Source organism: Pelmatolapia mariae, linkage group LG4, assembly GCF_036321145.2.
Source record: "Pelmatolapia mariae isolate MD_Pm_ZW linkage group LG4, Pm_UMD_F_2, whole genome shotgun sequence".
NCBI lineage: Eukaryota > Metazoa > Chordata > Actinopteri > Cichliformes > Cichlidae > Pelmatolapia > Pelmatolapia mariae.
The window spans coordinates 21,690,513-21,717,831 of record NC_086230.1 but is presented as its reverse complement, the minus strand read 5'-3'; the positions used below and the strand labels follow the sequence as shown (position 1 = coordinate 21,717,831).

Here is a 27,319-nt window from a genome sequence, read left to right as displayed (position 1 = left end):
TGAAGATCACAGCCTGCTGTTTAATGGGTTCTCTCTGCAAACACATCATCTAATCAGGGTTAATCAGAGGATCAATCAAAGAAGGCTACCCCAACAAAATCTTTCAAAGGACACGGATCACTGTAATGTTTGCCCCCCTTTGTCTTCTGTCACGTTAACAGAGTTGTCTTAGGCCCTCGCTCGCTCTGCACTATGTCCTAGTCAGAGACGTCTTAGTGTGTAGCAACCTGTTCTGATAGGTATGTGAAAACTGAAACTCACAAGCTTTACAGGCATACTGTGCAGAAGGAAAATCAAGAAAAACAGCATGTCACACCTTACCAGTTTCTAAGCCCAGAAAACAAAAGCAAATTATCTCCAGTGCCAATGTTCTTAAGACTGACAAAACCTTCTGTAGGAAATTGTAGCATACTGTTTAGTCATACATTATAGATATTGGAGGTTTGTATAAAGTTCAAATTGGCTAAAAGTAGAAATTTGCTGCTGCACACTGAAAGTTAAAAGTCTTGTGCTTTCTCTTACCTGTCTTAAAGGACAACCAATTTTGCACCTCTTTGCAGACAGAAGCAATGGTCTTCAGCAAGGTTAGGCTTTCTTCTGTCTGCCTTCATTATATCTTGGCATGCGCATGCTGCTTATGCACATGTATATAGAACACTATGTGTTATAAATGACCTCATCAAACCCTAGAATACACAGCAAAGGAACCTGGGTAACATCAGTCGCAGATTTTGGCCCTTAGAGCTTCAATAAGCGTTCTCTGCTTCATTTACATACAACAATATACAGGTCCACTGTCCACACTCACTAACACTTACACAACCAATCCACGGCATGCTAAACTTAATGTTAGTCAGAGCATAACTGCACAAATATGTATGTGTGTGCATGTTTCTTTGTAACAGGCCTGAAAACACGGCAAAGCATGACGTGGCAAGGTGGTTTTGTTGCTCACAAATCAATAACGCTCCACTTTTTTGAATGTCTTTATAGCTTTTGGGCAGACTTTTGTAAATATACTCGACTTCTCCAAAGGTAGAGGCACAGGAGGTGACTGCTGTGAGAAATATGCAGAGCTGTCTCCATTTAGAGGACTGAGAAAAGATCCAGCCTCAGGATACAAGTATGTGTCTGTATATATGTGTATGTGTGAGTGTGTGTGTGTGGGTGTGTGTACATGCAGAGGGCTCAGGCATGATCAAACAAAGCACACCCAGGTACAGTATGCCATCTGCACTTCCCCCATCCCCCCCAAAAAAAGTACTCTCCTCCACCCTCTGCATCTCCAAGTGGAGTCTTTGCACTACATGGTGTATCAGAATGAAAGAGGCCTTGTCTAAGAGGCTAATCCTTGGGCGATTAGTCAACGCGTCTCGATTAAAAGCTAGCAGAGCTGCCACACCACACCCCCATCCTTCAACCCCCCTCAATGGAAATGGCAGTCCACAGGTGTCCCTACAATGCCTGTCTCATTAGGAAAAAATGGGAGATGGGAGGTTGGTCAGGGCTGACTTTCACATGAGACAGAGGAGTGGAACGCGGCAGGGGCAAGGCCCGAACAATCTCTCATAGACCAGGAGTAGCAGGAATGCCAACGCAGCAACTCTGCAAGAATATGATTTTTTTTTTTAATGCAACAACAATAAAAACAAAAAAGAATTTGTTTCCATTAATTTTGCTTTGCACACGGAGTCAGTTGCATGCATTGATTAAATTTACTTTTTTTTTCTTTCCTAAAGATGCAAGAGCAACAGAAGTCAGTGAGAGAGAGAAAAAGTGAGGCAAACAATGAAGGAGTGCACACTGTGCAGTGTATTTTTGACAGATTATCCCCTCATCAGCCAATGTTTTCAGTAAACAGTCGTTTGAATTGGAAGGATTGAGAGAAAAGACGGGTGTTTCGAGTAATCAGCCCCATACACCCTCACTTTCCATCAACATAAACACCTCACTTCAGGAGTATTCCCATGCCTGAGCATGTCGCCATGACTAAAATATTGTGATTGATGACAATGTACACAATTTGAATGCTTAGAAAAAAGCTTCAATGAAGACACAGTCCACAGCAAAAATACAGTATGTTTGTGCCGAATTACATGACTGAATCCAAGACCTTTATACTGAGCTTGAAAGTAGGATTTTTATATTGTGTTCTTCAGCATGTAAAGGCATACAGTAGGTGCTTATTACATGAGAGGTGTGTCAGAAGTTGCTACGTGCATCCTAAAAATCTCTCCACTTTACAACTGACATTTTTTTCCACCTGTCAAATACAAGCCAACAAAATGATCAATTTATGTGATTACAAATAAATTGTATGTAATTATCAGGGCTTCACTTCCTCCATTGTCATTGTGAGTTTTAGCCATTTTTCTTAATCTGCTCCTAGTTAACCCGTGGCAGCAGGAAATGACCTTTGGGCCGGGTGACAGACTACTGTACTTCCCCAATCACATCCATCGTGTGCCTAACCTTGAATGAAAGCTTAAAAGGGGAGGGGTTTTTCTTTGGAGTCTGGACACAGGGAGGAATCACTTACCACTTTCCCCAAGAGACCCCAGTGGAGCTAAACAGAGAGGGGATTCAAATAACAATAGTGGAAGGGGGAGGGGCTGAATGCTTCCTGAGATCACATGTTGTTAGAAAGACCACATCACTTGCCAGCCGGGCAGCCAGGCTGGCTGTATGCGGAGGTCCACGGGGTGAGAACACACATGGTTTCAGTTTGGCCTCGTGTAGTACCGGGAGGAAAGAAGGGGCCTGGTAGCAGGAACCCTCCAATTCTCACTTCCTGCTTCTGCTGGAAAGATGATCTGCACGCCTGCCATCACCATCAACACAGACCACAGTGTTCACGCAGCAGCCGAGGGGATGGCATGTTCATGCGCAGGGCAACCCATCACACCAAATCAGGCTGTCAGCACCCTGAAATCCGGGCTGGTGTATTTCCCCTAACGAGATGGCGGAACAGAGCAAAGACAATCCCATTCAATCATGCCGCCAAGTCTCCTGTGACACACAGGAGCCTGTTAGCTGTGTCATTTATACAGGAAGTAGCTTTCAAACAAATTAAAACGCATCAAGTTAAACCGAGTAGCCACGATATATACTGTATATACATTTTTTTTTTTGGTTGGCTGTTTTTTTTTATTAGTATTATTATTTTCTGAACTACATGTGACACGTAGAAATTACTGTGAGTGTGACAAAGGGCTATATATTGACAAAATGGAGAGAAGGCATAATGATAGGATTGTGCAACCGTGTCAATTAACTTTACTACCTGAAAGCCAGATCAGTGTCACTCAAACAGCTTCTGAATGAAAGAACTCCAGGTGACCTCTCGGTCCCTCCTCGGCAGCGGAAGATGACTAACCTCCGCAAATCACGGGTTGCATTTGAGTAAAATAAACACAGGGCACTAATAAAAACCACTGGAGCGAGAAGTTTGTATGTATGCAGCGCTGACCCAAATCTGAAGTAAAGATTTTAAAAATCAGAGAAAAAAAAAAAAACAGCTGCAGTGAACCGCTGCACAATTTGTGGAAATAAACAGCTTTTGGGTACTGACAATGTATGATGTGTGTGGTAATGTGTGTGCTTTCATGTGTGCTGCTAAAGCCTTAGCAGCATTGTTTATACTCTGCTGTGTCTGGGTCAGCAGGGTCCTTGACTGAATTCTTGCCTCAGCATGCAGACAGTTTTAATAGTGTTGTTGCAGGAGGAGGAATGATTACATTATAAAAAAATATGCCACACCATATGTCCTTGTAAGAGCCCAAACCACACACAATAAAATCCAGCAGGCCTTCTAACGTGGCTTCTGCACTTCACAATCTGACACAGCCTCGCTTTGGGCATTTCACCAGGAGTTTTTTTTTTTTTTTAATAAAAAAAGAAGTTATCAAAAGGGAAAATTTGTGCTTTAAAAAGTGTTCATTCAGTCTATTTTTGATTTCAGAATCTCCCAACCTAAGAACTACATACCAAAACTTGCACCGCTCTTGACATGTTGCCAGATACTGCAGTAGGCTTGTGTAGTGTGTAGGCTTGATGGCAGTAGTCAACTGTGTGAGACGGTGCGAGAAATGGCGTAGAAGAACAAATGCAAATCTTTGGCCATATAAGTCCAACTTCACACACACATACATAAAAATGGCACAACCAACTCAGACATTTTTATTCAAAGTTGCCTCTTCTGTGTGAACATTTGAAAAATCCTGACTGGAAGCCAGCTTATTACTTCGATCAGAAACCTCACTCTCTATGTTCCTCACCTCTGTTTCACTCTCTCTGTGCTCTCCTTGTGTCTCACAACAAGACAGAGCATGCTCACTGTAAACCTCTCGGGGGGGTGAAAGGGATTGGGAGATTAAATTTATTTTGAATTCCTTTTCCTTAATGTGCCAATTACCCCCACCCTTCCCTCTCCTTCACCTCTTCTCTCCACCCCAAGCAGCACAGCACAGAGTCTGTGCTCAAAGCACATCTCGTTTATGTTTTGTACACAGAAAACATTTCTTTCACCCCCAGCTGCATCTCAAACTTCACAGCTGTAATGGCATGCTATTCGCTGAAAAAAAGAGGCCGCATTAGATATGTTTGCACGGCTAAAAAGTGTGGGATAAGTGTGGGATAATAAGAAAAAAGGTTTGCTAGTTGTCAGTTTAGAACACGAGTAACTCTAAAAAAATGTTTTATAGTTTTTTAATTACAGGTATATCTCATTCTTAAGGTTAGCAGTTGTAGCTTAAAGTTTATGGGAACTCACGGCTTCTACTAATCAAACCAGTCTTGTGCAATATGTTTTCCTGAATTAGACAAAAGTAGATGGCCTTGAGCTCTAAAACCGTATTAAACCATAATATTCTACAGCGTCATAATCCCGGTCATTTGTGTCTAATCTTAGTAAGCAGATCAGAAACCATGCGTGTACATGTGCTTTTGCTTTGAAAGACATTGCCGGGCAATGTTTCTATTTTTTTTTCTGCATCAAAGGTCAGAAATGCTAAGTTCAATGTAATGCTACAGTTATAAAAGTGCCTGATAATGACGCCTGAAATTCCCGATCTAACCCACTTGTGTAACAAAACGAGCTTAGGATGTGAGATTTCTCGACTCCGTTTTTGTTCCACTATTCAGAAGTTTGTTTCTTAGCTCTCAGAGGCAACAAAGACTATGCTTTAGTAAATGAACCCTGGCAAAAAGCTCAATTTCCCTCTTTTCTTTGGTTGGAGGACCAGTCACAACCCTCCTTTTCACTACATTTTCACACATTCCATGCATCCAAAATGGTCTTGTTTTCTATCAACTAAGTCCCTTAATTGACCGTTCTATCCAAGGAGGGATTAGCTGATAAGAGGGGGTAAAGAAGAGAGTGAAAGCAAAACAAAAAGAGGAAGTAGACGGACAGTTGGGGGTGGCAACACACCAAAGGATTACCCCTGTCATCTGTGCTCTGATAAAAATACATCTTTAGATGTGTGAAGAGACTTTGTTAGGCATCCAAGAAAAACCTGCGCTATCAGGCACTTTGGGGGCACCTTCTCTCCAGGAAAGAACAGAGGAAGGCCCCTGCAGCGAGGATTCAGTATTTCCTCCACCAGCAGCTACAGTTAAGACACTCCGAGGACCCAAAGGTCTTTCCAAAAGCCTGTCTCCGATGTTCTCCCACAATGCTTGGCCCCACTTTCTGTTTCTTTATGTCATTTTACACAGCTGCAGGGCCCATTCTTGCACTAAACATTTTGCCGTCACATTATGCTGTAATGTTTTAATCTGTTCTTTCCATTGTTTGCCGAGGTGCCAGCGTGGTTCATGATCTTCGGTACAAACAAGGAAAGTAGAGTTGTAAAAGGTGGTTTCGTGCTGTTGTGAGATCTCCAAACTCTTTAGAGCAAATCTGTAGAATGACTAAGTACAACAGGGACTGATATAGTACATAACCTGTGAGCACACACACACACACACAAAGTAGCCAAGTGCCAGCCACACTGCTGACGTAGGTGGAGTCCGAGCATCAAGCCAAAACAGGCTTTTATAATTGTGCTAGATTTATAGGTGTGGCGCCTTGTGTTCTATATTTAATTACAGATTTTACAATGAGAGCATGTTAAGTGAAATGTAATACAAGAACATTAGAACTATTGCCTTGGCCTAGATGTAGCAGTTTATGCAGCCCTACCTTATAATTTCACCATATAAGGTTTCTGCATAAAATGCTAATGTATGGTTCATCATTAAGGGTAATGTGAGTAACAAAAAGTTAGAAAAGTGTGTGTGTCCATCTCTGCCTCTCCTATGCTTTTCATCTACATCTATACGCTCTCTTTTTTGTAATTTTATGCACATTCCTTTTATCTTGTATTTGAAAAAAACGAAGTTGTTAAGCGACATGCCTTCTCGGATTATTTAATTAGGTTAAAACAAGTAGAAATAGCCTGTGCTGACTCCAGGGAAATTCCACCTGGGGGATGACAAGGGCTGTAAGAGTAGTGGGAGGGGTCGGGTGAGGGCGATTTAGGGAGGGGGGTGAAAGTCAAGCCCCATCTCTTTTTGACAGATTGGTACAGACACGGGAAACTTTACACGCTGTTTATTTGAGCACACTTTCTGTATGCACATATCATATTAAAAACCACAAATGTCAGGAGAAGAGTCAGAAGAACGCGCCTTTCCTCCCCTTAACATTACCCGAGCTGCTCCGGCTGATTTATGCAGCACAAAGGTCACGACGAAGAGAAAAAAAATACACACTTTCATGTGTCAGTCACCAAGTCCCTCTCTCTCTCTCTACTTCCACTAATGATTGGCAGTGACACATTCAAGCTGTTGTGTACACAAATACACATGAGCACATGGGCATATGCGCACATATACGCACACTTTTCTAGAACATCTGTCGGTTGGTGCAAGAAACTTCAATGTGACACCTGGCGATCAGCAAACAATTATAAAGCAATCAAGCATGAAAAGCTGAAACCAGCTAAAGGTAAAAGGTGTTGGGTGTTTTAAAGCGCTGTAAACCGAAAAATAAATAAAGCTGTTGAAACAAATTATCAGAATATTACAAAGAAGACAAATGCCGTATGCTACTTTTGGACAAACTGAAAGTAGCAGGCTTTCTAATAAAATTCTAGACTGTAATTTAGACTGTAATTCTCAGCACTATTAAACATCATAATACATCAAACTGTGCTTTAGCTAAGCTCTGAAGAACAGGCTCCATGTCCCCCAACATTTGCAAAGCAGATGTCTTGATTAGTGCATACCAAGAAAATCTGTCATTCCCTCCAACAAGACAAGGACCATAAAAAGTTAATAAAACTACGAAATGTCCTGCATTAAACAGTTCTGCTTTTTAACAGAGAAGAAAAAAGCGATTTTACACGCAGATACCTGAATACACAGGACACCATAGTGCGCAGTGCATGCATTAAAAACACTGGGATTCTTTCCAAGATGATTAGTGAAGAAAAGTGAAGCCCACCCATGTTTGCTCAAACAAAAACCCTGGCTATCCAATCACATTTTGTGGATCAGACTATTTATGAGAGTACCTGTAAAGACCAGAGGCAAAGGCTCGGGCACATGTTTTACTGCTCTGTTTGAATAATCAGGTACAAGTAAAACAAACAGCTACAGAAGGGATGTTTAGCAAGTCGCTCAGGATCCAACTCAGGGCAATAAGTGTTCATTAGTTTTAATAGCCTGGCTCCTGGAGCAAATGAAATGAAGACCAGGAGACCACATCCAGCTAATGTAAATAAACCAAATAAACCAAAAAAACCTCATCAACTGTCTGTTGTGAGAGAAATTTGAAAAAAATATTTAAAAATCATCCTGACTTTTATAAGAAGTTTGCATAAGAGCAGAGCAGGAATGGGAGGAAATAGCCTAGTTCTGAAATTAAAACTGTGTTCTCATATAATTGATGAAAAAGTATTTAACAGATGAGTTAATTCACTGTAGGATGATGATTGTAAAATACTAAAAGTGGGAGGGAGTACTCAAGGAACACTTTAAAGTTACATCTCAAAAGCCCAACTATGTCTTTAGCCTGTGTTAGTCTGTTATGCTGGTGGCACATCTTGATTCCACCTGAGCTCAGAGAAAGGTGGTGATACACTCCCAGTGGTCCAGATGGTCCCCCCCAACACTGGCCCGAACATAAACATGGCTTGGGTCTGGTTGAGGAGAGGGAGACCCCGTTTATTTATGGACATGTCTGGGTCTGGGGCACAAATATAGAAAGATAGATCGACGAGATGAGGGACAAAGGAAAAGAGCAGGGAAGCGGTGCGCTCAGACTTGTGGACGTCTTCCAGTATGGTCAGATGGTGTGATCTGGCCCACCTACACAGGAGCTGAATATTCATGTGTCTATGTGCAAGTGTTTACAAGGTTAAAAGTGCATATTCCCATATGCCGCTTCTCTTATCTACAGATTCAGTCCAATGTACAAACTATAAAGCAAAATATCTTTTTAACCTGAAGAGCTAATTACACCCTCCGTGACGTCAAACGTGCCACAAACAAGCACATGTAGCCAGTGGTATTGGCTGCCGGGCGGCAAAAGTAGAGCGAGGGTGTGAGGCCGGGGAATTCAAAGAATTTTCCTGTGTGCTTACCGGCACAAACCAAGCCCACTGTACATCTATGAAAGTATGGCTGAGTAAGGCCCTTTTCATCTTTGCAGCTCTCTCCTTAAATAAATCGGTTCAATCTCGATTTTTACAATAGGGTTTTACAGCTTAATAACCTGGCTACAGAAACCCAGACATCGTAAGGTGTTTTTATGGCTCTTGTAGTTCCTTTATGACCCGGCCAAATGTCATTGCTTCACTGTACACCAAAAGGGGCAGATACGTCTCTAGAAAACAAGACAGTTATGATGTTTTGGAACTTTGTTTAGGATAAAGAAGTGTTGATGAGGAGAGGATTGGTCCTCCCACACAGAAAGGTACCATTTGCTCTCACAGACTTCTACTTGAGTTTGACTAGAACAGAGTGCTGCACAAAGACATCTATTTCATGCATTTTTGGTGCTGTTTTTTCACACACACACACACACACACACACACACACACACACACACACACACACACACACACACACACACACACACACACACACACACACACAACCTATCTATGCTTAAAACCAACTTGCATAATCGCACTGGACCTACCCTTATGGAAGACATTTTGAGATCGCGTAATCATGATGCTGCTACAAAGCAAGATGACGTACATTGGTGCTACAACAGCAGCTGTTTTTCGTTGCTATAAGTCATTAAAATCACTATTCGTCCATCGATCTTCTGTCTCCGTGTGAGGGTTCTCTGCTTGTCTCGCTTCGGCATCGTTACAACATCGCACGGGGCAATAAAACTAAGGTTAGGTGATTAGCACTGTGGCCTGACACAGCATGCACTCACTGAAATATAAACATTACACAATCACACCAAACATATGAGCAGCTTCAGCTAATTAAGACCACGCTGCTTTTTAATGCCTGTTTATATCTGACTCCTAAATGAATGCTACCCCTGGAGCTCCCTCCAAAACAGGTCAGCCAAAGAGAAGAGGACAGGGGAGGAACGGAGGCAGGTTGGAAATTACAGGCAAACCAATCTGACCTGCGGTGCCCAAAACGAAAAGCTTTACTAAAAGAAATGAAATAAATGCAGTGAAAATGAAAAGTCCTAGCATGAACGTTGATTATTTTCATAAATCTCTCGGAAATCTGGTGATTAAAGAAGTTTACACAAAAGCATTTGAAGTAAGCAACCATTTTCAACTTAAAAATGACCAAATGTGCTGGACATATCTGAATTTCTTTGATCATAAAGATTTAGGAAATGTGAGCTTTAATACTTCTCAATCAGTACCATGTGGAGCTTTATTGGTGTACTGCTGCCATTCTTATTGCCTTGGCAGGCATGAAGGACACAGAAACCCAGGAGACAGGGGGACTGACCATCGCACTCTAACATCATTAAAAGCGATAAGCTGGCAACTGGCAGAAGCTAAGCTTGCCATTTGTAGCCGCTAGGTCCCTGGCCACCTTACTCAAACTTTCCAAAATGTTTTCACAATCTAAACTCTGCCTCTCCTCCCCGGTTGTACACGACTCAGCCCTCAAGAGCTCAGTGAAGTTGATCTTTTACATGGCGCCACAGTTCTGGGAGAGGGCCAGCCTCACCTGAATGACCTCTGCCTTGTCTTCAAAGCCATTAAGATTGTCTGCTGTGGCCACGATCAATACTTCCACAGACCTCCCCTTGCTTTACGAGACAAAGAAAGCACACTATCTACATATAACAGAGCACAGCATTGTCACATTTGTAATTATATTTGAAGGCGTATTACCTGTTTTTATATGCACACATTGTGGTACACGGGGGTTGGATTTCAAGTTGCAGCTTGTTGAGACTTGGGGATTTACTGAGAAGGTGGGAAGGCATGTGAATGTGTGTGTGACAGGGAGAGCGAGCGAGAGCGAGAGAGAGAGAGACAGATGTCTGGAAGAAGCTAGGCTGGCAGAGTTTACAGTGAAGGAGGACTGGCTTTGTAAGCAAATGAAGGAACACACACAAACGTGTGTTAACCTCACACCAACTTTTCTCCTTACACCACACTGAATGCCAAGCTCACAACAGACATGCACCAATTCTAACCTGGTGTCTGCATGCAGGGGCTGGTGTCTTTGTGTGCATGTACATGTCTGCCTCTAGTTCACCTATGCTACCTGTTGGGCACTAGACTCTCGCTCTGTTAATAGTGTTACGTGCTTTTACAGAAGCCATTAAGAGCATTAGCAGATGGGCAAGATGTAGTACTTTACTGTGGTAGGATTTCCCCTGGTTTTAAACGGAGGTATTGCCAGTGTTATACCAGGGAGGGCTTGTGTGGAGGTGACCTGCTGGAAAGTTTAACAAATAAAAAAAGAAGCTGTGTACACCAAAAAAGGCCAGTCAAGGAGCTGCTGCTCTTAACACCCCTTTTAAAATCAACTGTAGGGAGCCACGGCACAGAGCAATAATAAATAGCTACAGAGAAATGTAATTCTTTACTGCCCAGCTGCAAAATGTGGTTAATGCAAAAGCCAGCCTTCTGAGGTTTGAAATCTAAAAAATGCAGCTAATGAACAAATGTTTTCCTAAAGTCTTGGCCTCTTACAAAGTAGAGAAAGATGGTGAACTCCGGCATCAATGATTAACTTGAACAGTAGACTGAGGTTTACCTGAGCCATTGACTACACAGGCACATAAAAACACACTACAGACTTCCTCCTTCATATCGCTACCAAAGCTCCACCCTAACTTGCTCATTCTGCAGCTCTGCCATGCCTCAACAAACTGTCTGCAGTAAACAGCTTGGGGAAAAACACGGATCTTTACCGTAAAGGCAAGTGAGCTCCTAAGATTCCTGCCTGACAGTTTCGAACACGCCGGGTCAGGTTCTGAGCTCTGCTAGCCTGCAGTAGCTGTTATCAAAAGCTGCTGAAGGATTTCAGTGATCGATTATTATGAAGAGATGAGTAATTCTGGAGAGCTTAGAAGAGATGGAAAGATAAGCAGCTGAAAGCAGTGTTGCAATCATTTGCTTATGTTGTATACAGCAATTGTCTGAGAATGAATGAGTTTTAATTCAGGTGCGATTGTCAGCGAGCTTTCCACAAAGACCTGAAAATAAAATATGGGCAGTACAAGTTTGCACTTTCACTGAGAATAAACAGAAAGTATATGGAAAATACAACAAGAACAGATATGAATGGTCAACAGCTTTGATAAGCCCGCGGGTTGGAAATGTATTTAGGCTTTGGTGAGAAAGAAATGAGGCGATAAGAGGGATCTACAGTACATGAAATATGACTAAAGTTAAGAAGGCTTTGCATATCTCAGTGTGTGTGTTCAACTTTTTTTAAAGTGTCAAAGGTCCAAGTTCCATGACTGACATACTCAAAAGGAGAAATCTGATAGGCTGTAGATTATGGATGACTTGATATAGTGCATTTGTGCATGACTTGCAGCTTTGCATTTAAAGTGCACACACTTTACATATACACAAATGCATGCAACAGTAAATGTCTAATTGCACATGTGCACAAATTGCATTCAGTATGAATGCACAGACTGTTTGAGAGACATTCTGAGACACTTATGTCAAAGACACCTACAGGGCCAAAAGGTCACATAAAAATTCTCCTGTGATTAAAACCTGTTCCCATGACACTCTTTCCCGTCTCTAATCTCAAACTCAGACATAAACCTGAAAAACTGCATAGTTTCAAACCTGTTTTGTTTAACCCTGGAGAACCCATGGGGTCAGATCCGACCCCATTGGTTTTCTAGGGAAACCATGGGGTCAAATTTGACCCCATGGGTTCTCCAGGGTTAAAGCAAATTGGTCAACATACAACAATGTGATGTACACAATAAGAGGACATGGAAAACTTCACCTTTAAAAATAAGCAAAAGCTGCAAGATGTGTAGACCAAAGTATGACTTTGGCCACACTTTGACCAAAGTATGACTTTGGCCTACACACAATTTGCGCAGACACATGCATATGGGACACCCGTGGGAATGGAAACTCTACTTGCATTGTACTAATGACTGTGCTGTCACTTTGTCATAAGTTGCCCCACCTGTTCCTGAAGTAGGCCAGTTTTATCGCCGCTTCATTCATTCTCTGTTCGTTAATGTCTGAAGTTTATAGCAGAGCTGAAGTACATGAATGAATTGATTGCTCAGTAGTTGTTAAATCGAAAGGACAGAGTGGGCGTTGAAGGCTGTTTTTGTTTTTTTCAGCACTTCTGTATTTCTTGCTGACCCCAAATTATCAGGTATTTAAAACTTTGTTGAAATTATTCAGATTATCTTGATAGCAGTAATCAAAAATGCTGCATATTTGAGTCTCCTGTAATTTGACAGCAACTTGCAAGGCTGGAAAAGGGTCATGGGAGACAGATGTACAAAGTGAAGTTTATTGAACTTCACTCTGATTTTATCGGTGTCGGTACACACAGAGGCACACGGCCACTTTGATCTTCAAAGGGAGATGAGCTAGAATGAGGGGCAATAAGAAGATAATAACACCAATCTATATCCATTACTCCATAGATCACAGGTTCACTGCAACATGCAAAGTAGCTTTTCTAGCTTTTATTTTCCAGACAGAGGGCCACATTTCATGTTACCACATTGCCACCTAGTGGTCACATGTACCCGGACCAGTAACGGAAACCTACTGCAAATCTATCCACGCATTCAGTTTCTTAACAGCAAACCTAAACCTTCTACATCTTAGGTTAGGTCAGCTGGATGCAGACTCGAGCCCATCTAAGATGTCACAGAGCAAGCTGCAGGTTACACCCTGGAGAAGTTTTCAGTCAATCCCCGGGCTAAAACAGAGAGACAGACCACCATAAACTCTTCCATCTATACATAAAGCCAACATAAAATCACCAGCAAGTCACTGGATTGTGTGAAGAAACCAGAGCACCAAGAGAAAAGCCAAACAGCCACAGGGAGAACACGTAAACCCACAATGAAAGGCCCAGCCAACCAGGAGATTCAAGACCAGAAGCTTCCAGCACTGCATCCTACAAATACTGCAAAAAATTGAAAAGTGAAGGATGTGAATGAATGCTATTCAAAGCATTTGTAAGTATAAAAGTATAAAAATATTAAAAACACTTTTAGTAAAAAAAAAAAGTCAACCTCTAGCAGTAGAGGACACACTAAGGAAAGAATTAAGCTCTGCTGTGATTTACAGTTAAACCGAGGGCAGAAGAGTCAGCAAGGTGTAAAAACTGTATATTAAACATGTTTATCTACTGTGACAGGTGATATATGTAATCTAATTCCACTTAATAATACAATAAAAAACAAATAGAAAGTGGGGCCTTGAGAAACCCCACAGAAAAGATCCAATTGTGACCTCTAGTGGTGAAGTCAAGGAAGTGTGTGGGGGGACGTCACAAGGCACAGAAAAAAAGAGAGCAAGCGAATGTGTCCCCAAAATGATATTTTTTAAATTTATTTTAACTATTTTATTATGTTTTATCAAATTTATCAGACTCTATTTATATTTTGTATAGCTTGTGACATAAAATGAAATATCCAATGCTTAACAAATAGAAGTTATACAAGTAATTTCCAACTTCTCTCATTTGCTTAATAAAAACAATTTTGACAGATTTCCTTTTTTTATGGCAGACTTGTGAGTGTACAAATTTATTAGTGAGTAGTGAGTGTACATTACAATGGGAGATCATCATTACAGTGTGAAAAGTAGAACATATTATAGATGAATGCACAATCTGTAAATGCCCCCTTTTTCAGTGCAGCCTGCACATTTAAATATATATGTGGTGGTGGGTGATTAATCACACGCTGTACAAACAGCACAAAGTGCCCGAGGGGGCACCCAAATCATAAGGTCCACAAAGCATGAGTAATACCTGGACCACAGTGTCATATCTGACGGCAGCAGCTCAACATGTACTCCCCTACTTTGCTTTACCCTGGAACCCACAGCACACAGCGTGATCAAAGAGGGTAGAAGAGTAGGAGGATATCATCAAAGGGTCTCAAGTTGTTAGCCACTAGAAAATATTTATCAAGTTTAATTTCTAAGTGTTGTTTGTTAGCATGCTAACTCATAGTAAGCCAAAGTTGTCTGAACAAAAAAAGGTGATCTCTCCAGCTGTAGTTTGGAGAGCCAGAATTACTGGAAGTTTTAATCAGTTAAGGTGACAATGCCATGGTTGAGATTTTCATAACTCCTGAAAGTCCATCCATCCATTCACTTCCGCTTATCCTTCTCAGGGTCGCGGGGGGCGCTGGAGTCGATCCCAGCTGTCATAGGGCGAGAGGCAGGGTACACCCTGGACAGGTCGCCAGTCTAACACACAGGGGCAGACAACCATTCGTGCTCACATTCACACCTATGGGCAATTTAGATTAATCAATTAACCTATCCCCACAAACTGCATGTCTTTGGACTGTGGGAGGAAGCCGGAGTACCCGGAGGGAACCCACGCAAACACAGGGAGAACATGCAAACTCCACACAGAAAGACCCCGGCCTGATGGTGGAATTGAACTCAGGACCTTCTTGCTGTGCGGCAACAGTGCTAACCACCGTGCCACCCTGCTGCCGTCCTGAAAGTCATTAAAAAAAAAAGAGAAAAAAAAATCACAGACATGTGTGAAATGTTTTGAATGCCTTAAAAAAACATTTAACTAGTAATTATGATGATTTTGTCATTGATTTTTAATGTCTCTTTGATTTCAAACCCCGATTTTCTTTCTTCAAAATAAATGAAGATATTGTGATCATAATTTGCTAGATAAAAGGCACTAAGAAAACCACCACAAACCTGTTAAAGCTTAAAAAAAAAAAACCCTAATGAAAACTAATTTCCCGAGGGATAAACCTTCTTCTTCCACAGGGATGCAGACAGATCTGCATGTTCGTTGTGTCATAGATTTTTCACTGGATGCCATCCCTTATGCAACCCTTCCACTTCTGCTGGCTGCCGGAGGTAGGAGTAAAGTTTCAAATTAGCACCACACATTTTAAGTGGCCACAGAAAGAAATGCAGGCCAGAAAACCAGGATTATGTTGTTGCACACATTAACCACAAGAGTGCAGCAGAATGTAAGGCATACATCAAGATAATCCGAAAGCTTGACTACAGATGGCACTACAGCACAGCAATTCTCTCAGTGTTATTTTACACGGACTACTAACATCACACCTATGAAGCCCAGATTTCATTTTAAGCCAATGTAAGATAACAAAATAAATCAGTCCCCTGGGAAACATGAATGGCTCTGCTTATTTGACTGAAGCCGTCTGATGACAGCCCAAGTAGAGGACAGCTTCCAGTCAATTTAACTACTTTGGTGCTGTAAGTCTGTGACTCTGTTCAGTGACACTGGCAAGCAAATTCTTCCCTGTCTGTCAGGGCTCAAAGTAACAGTTTGACAGCACAACACACTGGCCTGCTCAGCATCTGCCCCCCTACTTATCAGGCCTAAAATTTTAATTTAACATGAGCCTCTGTGCGTCAAGAAAACCAAAGGTACCAAACAATCAACCTTAATCAAGCATTTTATGTGGAGACGACTGCGAGTTGACGACATTCAATCTCTTTTAAAGAAACTAAAAGCTTTCAAAATTGCACGGATCTCCAACATGAGCACATGACTTAACACACATAAACAGTGGTCTGAGGAGCCTGGTGTTCTGCTGTGTCCCAGGGAGGTCACACAGGAAATTTCACGCTCCTCTTCACACTGAAAATGTCTCCTTTATCCTCCCGACTGGAGACAAAAGAAAAGAAAAGAGGAATGAAAGACTGAACTGGAAAAAAAAGGAAACCCACTCTGTCTTACTTATGTAGGTGTGACTCGCTGAAACACAGCCATGGCAACCCACACCCAGCAAAGTAAAGGAGGAACGTGGTCACAGGTTCAGTGGAATGTGACATTTATGAGAGCAAAACACAAAGGGAGGAATTTTCCCTCCAAAACAGGAGCAAGAAAACTGAAGGAGAAATGTCAGGAATTTAAAGTATTTCTAACTCTCGATCAGATTTTTTTTCCCATACAAGGACGGTCAAGAATGCACCTAAAAGTCCACTCCAAGTCTGCTTTAAAAGAAATGCATTTTAAACTAGTGTCATCATTGTTACACTGCAAACTATCAGAGCGGGCTGGTTGTATTCGAGTTTTACTATTAAAGTAAGAGTCTTTATTTAGCATCGTTCCTCTTTGGGACAAGTTTGAGGTACGTAGAGCATCCTGTGAGAATGGAGAGCTGTCTGCCTGTGCTGACAGAGGTGCCCCTGTATTGTGGTCTGCTGAGCATTTTGCTCTCTGGTCTTAACACTTGGGCTGACACTCTCTGTCTTCTATACTCCTGCAGAGGTCAGTGTGGTTTTTCTTATGCACAAAAGGTAAAAAGCCCACGGGGTAGTAGAATCACAATTAAAGTTCCAGGAAACATACAGTTTTTTATCACGTAACAGGAAGTGACAGGCTATATGACAGCTATGTAACTTGAAAAGGTGTAAACACAAAGTGCACTGGGAATTTTTAACCAAAGAAGTCAGGTTTCGTGTCACACCTCCAGGCATCGCTCCAGTAAACCCCTCCACCCAGGTTTGCTACTTCCTCTAAAACAGCCTTCTTCATTCTCACCTAAGCACAGGCTGGATGCCTCTCTCAGCCTCACACTTCCTGGTAACTCCCACACCAGGATAACACCACCCTGAGGCAAATATACACACACGAGCCACCTTCTAAGTTGTGGTTTCCCTTTAGGAAATCAGCAATCTGCTGCCATTACCCACCAGCATTTACACCTCCTCTCTGCACCCTTTAATTTTTCTTTACCCCAATGTTTAAAATAAACAACTTCTCTCCGTTATGAGAGATCATTACAGGAAGAAAGCACCACACAGACTGTTAAAAGATGCCAAAAACAGCTAATAAATCTAAGGCGGTGATCTGGTGTCAGAGCATCAGGGTGTTATCAGTGTTATTAGCAAAAGCTATGTACACATTTTGATGTGACTGCTGTTGAAGGATGTTTCGTGATTTCTAAACTTCAGAATATTCTGCGAATTTGAAACTGTGAGCAAGACGAGAGGACAGTTCAGAAAACCATGACACGATATTGGACCATTTAGCCGCTGTATCAGTTCAGTTTGCGCTCTCTTCCTTACCTTCAGCTGAACCGTGTGAGAATCACAAAATTTTAAATACGAAACAGCACATATGGAGACACAATTGCCAAAAGCCCTGAGAAGAAAAACACTTTATAAAGCGCTCCAGCTTTTCAAAAGCTCTCTCCTTCTCCCTTTCACACACACACACATAAACACATAGACACAAACACATACACCTCGAAACAAAGGTGCCATTTTACTCAGGAAGGGTCAGCAGTTCTCTCCATCAGACAGGGGCTTGTTCTTGGTCAGAGGCTGCTGCCCAATCTCAGGCCACCCTCCCCTGGCTCCAATGCCCCCCCCCCTCCGGCCCCCACCACCCCGGAGACAAGCTCCCCATTGTTCCCGCACTACTAATAAATGACAGTTCTCCTGTTCAGACAAACTTTAGGTCCCATTCAAACACACACACACACACACACAAAAGTTTAAATGGTGCTCTATATAAAAAGATACCAGGAGCATTTTCTTTTAAGGCTGGTATTTCTGGAGCTCATTAAGTCGTTATCTGACACTAATGATGTAAGGATGTCTTCCTGCATCTTAAGCTTTGAACCTGAGGACAGGATGAGATAATCCTGTGGGCCATTTGTGTAATAATGAATAATAAATGTTCCTATTGCCTTCCATTTCTCTTCGGTGGTCAAAAGCGGTCATGACATTGAGTCATAGTTCACCAGGAGGTCATGCTGCTCAGTCCGTGTTGTCACCCTGTGAGCTCAATCGGGGGCCAGGGAGCTGAGGTAGGCCTTGAGTTTAAACATGATAAATCACCACTCAGCTTAAGCTCATAAACACACCATTAACACGCTCGACCACATGAACTCTATCCGTTTACCTTAACCGCATGGTGCTTGGGACTATCTGCCTGTGATAGCACTCTTAGGGGTCTGATGCACATGGCTGTCACAGCTCCATGAGGATCTGTGAGGAGCATGGGGAGCTACATGAGATCCTTTCCCATCACTAGTAATTAGATACGTAATCTGCTTCAGACCACAGTGTAGAAACAGTGTACGCGCTCCCTGATTTGCTTAGGTGACATTTATATTCAGGCAGTGTAAACTGGTGTTAATCGTCTAATAAACATCAGCTGCATCTTATTAAATAGAAACAACTAGATTAGCTTATTATATTCCTGACAACACAAATCAACTTGAAGCTGAAACTCAATTGCCAGTGATGACAAGGTCCTCCTGAAATGTTGATTGGAGTAAATACAGGGTTGTTAAGTCTTGCCCCAGTGTGTGTGTGTATATGGTTCTTTGCTGTGGTTCACCACAAACATATCATATGACAACACAGAAAACTGAGAGAAAGCAAATTCCTGCTATTTTTAGCTATGACAAACATAAACAAAAGAATCAGAAAAAGAAATACACTAGCTGAAGTGTCATGGCTGCTTTGATGTCTATCCGATCACTCGTGGGCTTCCATTAAAGCTTCTTTATTTTTTGATGGGCTTAAACAGGAAAAGGGGTGATGTTGGCCATGCACAGGACAGATGCTGGGCAACCGGGGTCAGATATTGCTCCCGCTTTGCTGTTTAAATTACAAAAGGAGGAGGAGGAAGAAGAGGCAGAAGTTGTGAGAAGAGGAGTAAGGGGAAAAAAAGCCCCAGTGTTTAGTCAAGGCCTGCTCACTGACACAAAGTCTGTCTTTGTCTGCCTCCCAGGGTGCCAGATAAAGGAATTCTTGTGTGTCGGGGGCTCTGACCGAGTTTATTTGACACTTCAGCTCCTTTTGTGAAGCAAGTGTCCCACCGTCAATGCTGGCCATGAGAGTCACTTGGCATTAGACAGAGGGTCGCTCTTCAGTGGAGAAAGGGGGTCTTGTTTGGAGAAGATTTTTAATAGAGGTGGTGTGTGTGTGTGTGTGTGTGTGTGTGTGTGTGTGTGTGTGTGTGGACAGAGGGGTGCTCAGTCGGTGCTCTAAGCTGTATACGGACATATAGTGGGGCTCTGTGCCCTCCCACAACCACAACAGAAGAAATTCTTCATAGCTACAGAAGTGCGTGGGATTGAGAGGACTGGGCACTGAAAGATGAAGACAGGTGAAAGTGGAGGCTTCAGCAAATGAAGGAAGACACAGACACACACACACACAACACCCATTATGAATGCAATGCCGTTAAGTCACACCAGGCTTGTAAAAGATGTACATGCCAACTTGCAAAGCAGGTTATCTCACGCTATTTTGAGCATGTTTATCAGTTGGGTGGTCACATGGACCTGTAGGTTCAACATAATCCAATTCCATATCTATCTATCTTATATATATATATATATATATATATATATATATATATATATATATATATATATATATATATATATATATATATATATATATATATACATACACACATATACATACACATACATATGATTGACAGGTGTTCCAGTACCACTGAGGTCAAAATTATAGTGCTCAAAGCACTTTCCTCTCACCTTGAATAGAGTTACTGTATGAGCGGTGGGAGGGCATGCTCCTTTTTATGAACACTGTATCCACACTGTGGATTTATTTCAGCTGCACCTGGTCTTTAACAACTTATAACAGGTCATTGCTCTCTAGGCTGTGAACACCCGGCAGTGCAGGTGCATAGCCAATGGCTGTGCTCAACCCATGCATGTGAAATATTAAATTGAGCCATTTTCCCTCTTCTTTAACATTTACAGATGCATATGTAATGATGTTAGAAAATAATAAAGAGGAGTTCTCACATACTGAACAGGTGAACTTAATGAGAGTTTGGCGAGGCTTCCTTTGTCAAAATACACAGCTCCCTACTGACAATGAGCAGAAACACACCTTCTGTGTTTGTATGTATAAGTATGTTCCTAATGAGTCCACTTCCAAAAGAATTTAAGTATAAATTATAATTTGGTAGAGAAGATATGGGCACCAATGTGGGTGTGTTGAGAAGATAAGAACAGAACCTTTGGCCAAAGCAGACAGTGCTGAATGCATTGTCACGTCGCGAATATATAACATAAATACAAACCTCCATAGGTTAAGCATACTATTTTTTGCTGACACAAGGGTTTTTATATTGACGTTGTCCACATACCTGCGGAATCAGGAGATGCGCACATATTATCCAAATCACTGGACATCCACTGGAGCACAGCTTCCAAAACATAATCCAAGATATCCAACTGTGCAAAAAAAAAATAAAAAATCCACCAAATACAGATTTCATTTTCGAAATCAGCATATAACATTAACCATCTATGAAAATGTCAGCACTTGACCACGCGTGTATCCCAAATATCCCAAGAGACTTGTCCAGCAGCTGAATCTGTGGCAGGAGTAGAAACTCATCCCAGACTGAAGTCAGCATTTCCTTATAACACGCGAAAAGATCCATAGCTGGAGTTTTCAATCCATCAGCTGCTATCATCGTGATCACGTTTAAACAAAAACACAAAACAATAGTAATAATAACTTCTCCACGTTTGTCAATGTCGCGATTAATCCCGTTAATGCGTCCAAAGAGCCCCAGCATTAAACGATTTACGCCCAGGCAAATCCAGCAAAGCAATCAGAACGATTATTTCCGAAGATGCTGATTCCTCCTTAGGGTCCAGCGCAACGATGGTCTCTGCGGCAGCTGCAGCCAGAGTCTCTGCTGACACGACGCGCTCTCGTCAAGAGCCGCAGCTTCACTGAGCCATAGTTTGTGCGGAGCGCCTCAGCACATGCTGCTTTCACCAAACGTAGTTGCGCAATGCATGACGGTAAGTGGAGTTAACTGGAATAGGAAAACAGCAGCAGGTTTAAACCTTAAAACCAATTTTTAAAGACAAAAAAAGAAAGAAAGAAAACACGGAACGCAATGAAATGATTTCACAGGTTAACCTTAAAATAATGAAACTAAAGTAAAGGTGAAATAACTTTTAAACTTTTAAAAGTTTTAAAATAACTTTTAAAAACAGTTACAGGCATTAGAAATTAGATCACATTATCATTATTATTATTAGCAGTAGTAGTATTAGTATTATTATTCTCTAAATATCAGTAAAGCTGTCATGGATATCAGCTGTTACAATCTCTGTTGCAATCGTTCATCACCTGTCAGTTTCATTCCAGGTTGCGTGTGAGCAGTGTGTGTGAGTAATAATGATCATCTGTAGCTGTGCAGAGATACAGAGATGTCGGTGCCTTGAATCACCTTCCCATGAATGAATCTCTTGTCTTTCTTACCTCACTTTCATGTCCTAACCACCTCCAGGCTTGCTTGTATTGCCGGGATCACGCTCTCAAACTTCAAAACAAGGCCTGGATTCACGGGAATGGAGCACAGATCAAAATCAGAACAGAACCCACTTAGTTACAATAAGCTGAAGCTAAGTAAAGCTGGACATTTCTTCTCACTCACTGTGGACTGTGGAGTCAAAGCTTGCATGCATGTTTGCTGTTTTTTGTGATTTTGTTGTGTTTTTTACTTCATCATATTTAAGAAGTACTCTGATGAAGCGTTTATGACTGAAACACAGCAGAGAGGATATAAGTGACAACAAACTGGGATAAGGGAGTAAAGCTGATAAACTCTGACCTAAACCAAAGGGAAAAAACATGAATAAATAAAAAAGCATATTCACGTAGAAGTTATATCAGTCTTTATACTTTCCTTCCTCATACATTACTCCTATTCACACAGGACCTGGCACTATTCCATTCCACTTTTTACTTCACCCTTTTGGCTGCGATCCAGTCCAGTCCAGGAGTACCTGAATTGCACGCGATTCTGTCAATTGCAGGTACTTGATGGCTTTCTTGTGTGCAGGGGTTGAAAAGTTGCTGGAGGTTTGCGCACACAGCATTGCGTGACTAGCGCTGGGGACGAAAACACAAAGACATTGTTTTCAGTGATCAAACCCCCTTTATAGTAACTCAACAGCATTCCTGTCTCACATTCCTAAGCCACCGCTGCAGTGTGAAGGGTTTTTTTCTTTCCTTTAAAAAAGGAAGAAAGGAAAAATGAAAGAAAAGGAGGGTTGCACTTTTTTAATCTGGTTCGCTGTGTCGACCTCGCTTGTTCCACAAGTTTTCTCGTAGCTCATTAATCATTAATCAAGACTGAATTAAAGTATTAGTTGAGGCAATTATCTGGCATGGGGTAATTAAGAGGTGTTTATCCCTTATCCAAAACAATGTGATGAATGTAAACACAGTGTGCCAGCTTTCATGTTAAGCCAGCAGCCAGCTGAACAGCAGTATTAAATCAAATGAAAATGCATTGCTTCTCAGTGTATCCCCTTAAAACATGCGCGGGTGGGATTTCCAGGTTGTTTGTGCAACTGCCTGCAAATGTGTTTATGCTCACTTGTGTGCATCCTCCTACACCGTGTCTCCACTCACGCCAGCATGCGTCTGTAGGTATGTGCTAATGTGCACACAAATGTTTTCCAGATTGGTGAGACAAGGATAATCATATCCAGGGAGCACAAACCCATGCTGAATGCTTCTCACACAGATGGGAGGAAAAAGGAGGAATGCATTAAAAAAAAATCCCGAGGAAACGAGACTGACTGAGTGTACACCCACAGACAGTCGTGCAAGTGTAAAACTTATGATATGTGGAAATCTACTGGCAAAGGAGCCAAGCGAGGCCGCCATCACCTGGAGTGGGTGAAACAAATCTAATATTTACTGAAAGCGATGACCCTCATGACCTTCTGCTTTCAACATAGAAAACATAGAGACGAGGACAATTGAGTCAGTCATATCTCCAGTGTGTGCTCTGAGAGTGATTAAGACTAGAGCACATTCATTACTGGCCCAGCTCAGACAGAGAGGGGCTTCAGAGCAGAGCCCTTGTGTTGGACTGTTTGGATGTCCTATCCCCTTGTATCTCTTTGACTGCTTCCAACACAAGGCTCTATTCAACCAGACTGGGAACAAATGTTTCCTTATGTGACCCTGAGTACCTAAGCTTCAGCAGGATATAGAGAAGAGCCTATGAGACTGAAAGAGAGACATTACCAAGGCCATACCTCTGCTCTTATAGAGGGACATAAGCTGGATCACAGGTGGGGACAGGGGGAAGGATGGTAATGACCTTACAGAAATAACAGGGTGGATGACACAATGACACATATTTCCCAATAACTATATGCTGTTTCTTTGGTATGGCCCCAACCACAAAATTGCTAGCCTGCTTAGGTTTCCGTTCTTTATTTTCTCACTTCCCCACTTCTCATGAGTGTTATTACTTCTACATCCGCCTGGGAATTAATTGGGTAAATATCAGCCAGGAAACATGAGGTTAGATTCCATGTTGGCAGCTCATGTAATTTCACATACAGCCAACATGCAGATTTCCGTCTGTTTTTTTGGCACGCCTGTGGGAATGGGCAAAGTGTAGCAAAACAGAGGTCAAGGCAAGGTTTCACACTGAAGTGGGTGAAAATTTCTCATGTGAAACTAAAAATGGCTTTCACCAGTTTTACATAATGACACATAATGTGGCGTGTACCTCTTTTCTATAGAATCACCCAGGATAAAGAGCTAATCCTCTTGTGCTATGAGACTGATAGAGCTGGATTCCTTCCAGCACCTTAGGGAGTCAGATCTATGGAAGAGAGAGCCTTTCAAAGAAAACCATGTAATCAATGGCACAATCCCCCTCAAACCCCCTCATTCGATTGATGCTAACCGTAAAGATTTTGGTAAATCAGTTCGCTCAAGCCTTTCCCATCTCATCCTGCATTAAGATGTCAAACTGTAACTGGAGTTCCAGTGTTTACCCAACCAAGTTTTCTCACTTGAGGAGAAATTAAATGAACTTTTGGCCTGAACTAGGCTTACAGAACCACTGACATGTAGCCTATATGACTCATTCACTCTTTCACTGGGCACAGGCGGAATTTATTCGGAGAAACACACCCTTGCTGGCATGTAGCATAATTTGACCATTGCAGGTGTCTTGGTTTATTGGGTTTCTATGTCAAAGAGCAAACCTTAGTCTATAAAAATCTAAATTTAAAGTTTTAATTATGAACACACTAAGCACCAATGAGCATGCAGCTGCAGCTGCATTTCAAGGAGCATGAGTTCTGTTTTGGTGACTCTACAAAGAGCCCACATGAATTTTAAATAGGAAAAAATGAAGGTAAGGCTAAAATTGTTCAAATAGGGGGAATACTATGAGTAAGTTTATACTTCTAGTTGGAGAATAAGCATCTGAAGCTCTTTTTTTTTTTTTTTTTCCCTCTGGATGCTTTTCTGAATGTGTGTGTGGGGGGAGGGTTGGGGGTGTGCATGAGGGGGTGGGGGGTAGATTTTGGTGGCAAGCAGTGTGTAGGCAGCTGGGAGTGTGGCAGGGCTATGCGTGACTAGGAGAAATACACCTGTCTCTGTGCTCAGGTATGGAGGGGGAGTCAGCAAGCAGGGGCCTGCCAGGTGAACAATGCTCCCTATTGTACCTTGCGCTTTGACTGCTGATACTCGCAGGAGAGGAAGCCCTGATCCCAGTGTGTGCGTAGCTCGCTTGCCCGTCTCTCCCTCCCTGCTCACACAATCACACGAGATACACAGCCAAATTATTTATAGTACACATATTGCGCTGACCGCAGGCGCCTTGAGCTAAATCCCAACAACTCTGCCTTTTACACGCAAGTTGTCAATCAGAGCAGTGACTGACAGATTTTTTTATATCCAAAAAGTTGAAATATTGGATTTTGTAAAAGTTATAATTGTGTTGAGGATATTTTGTATGTGCAGTATTATGAAGGGGAATATACAACACACTATCATAATAATATAAATGGAAAAACAGAAAAAAAACCCATGTCTTAATAGGTGTGAATGTTATTCGTAGAGAGATTATTCAGAGGTGTCACTTTAAGGGTCTATAATTGAGAGCACACAATGTAAATACATGACGTGACTGTTGATAGTAATCTATTATCAGTTCTACGCCAACCCATGTTTTTCGAGCCTTTTTATTCTCGTTGCAGATAAGGCAATTTTGACATGGAGAGTCATGCAGATACTGTAGATTGCAGATTGAGAGAGACCCCCAAAGAAAATAAAAGGGGGGGTCACCTATTGGTGAATTACTGACACTCTCTGTACTTTCAGCAACAAAAGCTGTCTCTCATTTTGTTGTGATTTGTTGGGCAATTATAGAGAAAAAAAATGAACAGGGTAACTATGGGGAGGGTCTGGAATGTGTGGGAATGCTAAACATCTGCTTTGAGAAGTTTTAGTTCTGGGTTGAGCTTGGACAGTCGCAAGTAAATATCTCTGCCAAACAGAAACTCCAGCTGTTCCACAGATGGCATCAGTTATTTTGTCCCATTTGGTGTTAAAAAAGCCACATTTGCCTTAAAATGATCTAAGTGCCTTTGATCTTCCTTAACCTTTTCCATTGTGTGACAAGGAGAGCTGCAGTGTGAATGCCACCACTTATCTATTCCTGTTAAATTCCTTGACTTGTGTCGGTGTGTTCTTGTGGGCATGTATAACACCAACGCTATCTCATGTGAGTGTGTGTGTGCTCACTGACTAATGAAATACAGTCTTCATAAAGGTAGTATTGTTAAGTTGCGTGCGAAGCTCATGCTTTAGGCTTTGGGTCCCCGCCCACCCCTGTAAACCACGGCCTTTTTTTCCTCTCCTTTTTTGCCTTCTACACCTTCCCCTTTCTCTTTGTTACAGGTAAACATTTGATGTCCGCACGCAATCCCCGGAGAGTCTCCTCCCCTTGTTCTTTCCTCAGCTCCAAGGCTTACTCACACTCTCTTTTACACACACTTACCACACACCTCTCATTCTCAGTCTCTCGCTCATGCACCCTCTGACACGCTACCTTTCCCTCCCCATTCTTCTGAAATTCCTCTCCTCACTGACTCAGCACCTGTTTCCTATAGAGGACATGAAGTTTCTTTCTGTTGCTCGAGAAACTGGTTGAATATCTGATTGACTCTAAACATTCAGTTTCATAAACACTTTACACACAAATTTTCTGTTACTGAATGTTCGTCTCCTTTGTCTGTGTTGCTCCTTCCTGTTTGTTGTATTCATTTTTTTAACCAGTTTGTCCTGCAATACATTACATGACGTTTGTTTGTCTCTTTTTTATTTCTATGTGGTTGTATTTTTTTTTAACATGTTCAAAATAAAGATTCAATTCAATTCAAAGTTATGGACAAAACCAACAAGACTTATTTCAGTAAATTTGCTTTTTTAATTCAAGTGTATGTTGCCAGAATCAAAACTAGAATTCCTCCTGGAATCACACTGGCCACAACAAAGTCTCAGATACCGGAGACCAATAAACACAGGGTTGGTGTGTTGAAGTTTCCTTGGGCAAGACACCAAACCCCAAGATCCTCCTGAGAGTAGTCTAGGTTCTTAGATGGTTCTGCCTGCAGCTTTCAAGAATTTATTTAAGGTTAGATAGTAATATACAAGCACTTAATATTTAATATTTCATTGCCAACTACATGCATGTCACATCCCATGACTGCATCCCTTAGAGTTGGCACCATATGGTAAAGCTTGCCTGCCAGGTTATGCAAAACTGCCTTTCTGCTAGTTTCCACGATAGTCGGTGC

At 41.8% G+C, this 27,319-nt stretch overlaps 1 long non-coding RNA gene across 1 annotated transcript in view; it reads right to left on the bottom strand.

Moving 5' to 3' along the window:
• The window catches only part of LOC134625430 (uncharacterized), a 52,358-nt gene extending 30,098 nt beyond the window's left edge, over positions 1-22,260 (bottom strand). The window contains exons 1-3 of the long non-coding RNA XR_010093727.1: positions 22,135-22,260; positions 21,960-22,034; positions 20,824-21,507 (exon numbers count right to left, since the gene is read on the bottom strand). This is a non-coding gene — a long non-coding RNA (uncharacterized LOC134625430). The remainder of the gene's footprint in view (positions 1-20,823; positions 21,508-21,959; positions 22,035-22,134) is intronic.
• Between the last annotated feature and the right edge of the window lie 5,059 nt (positions 22,261-27,319).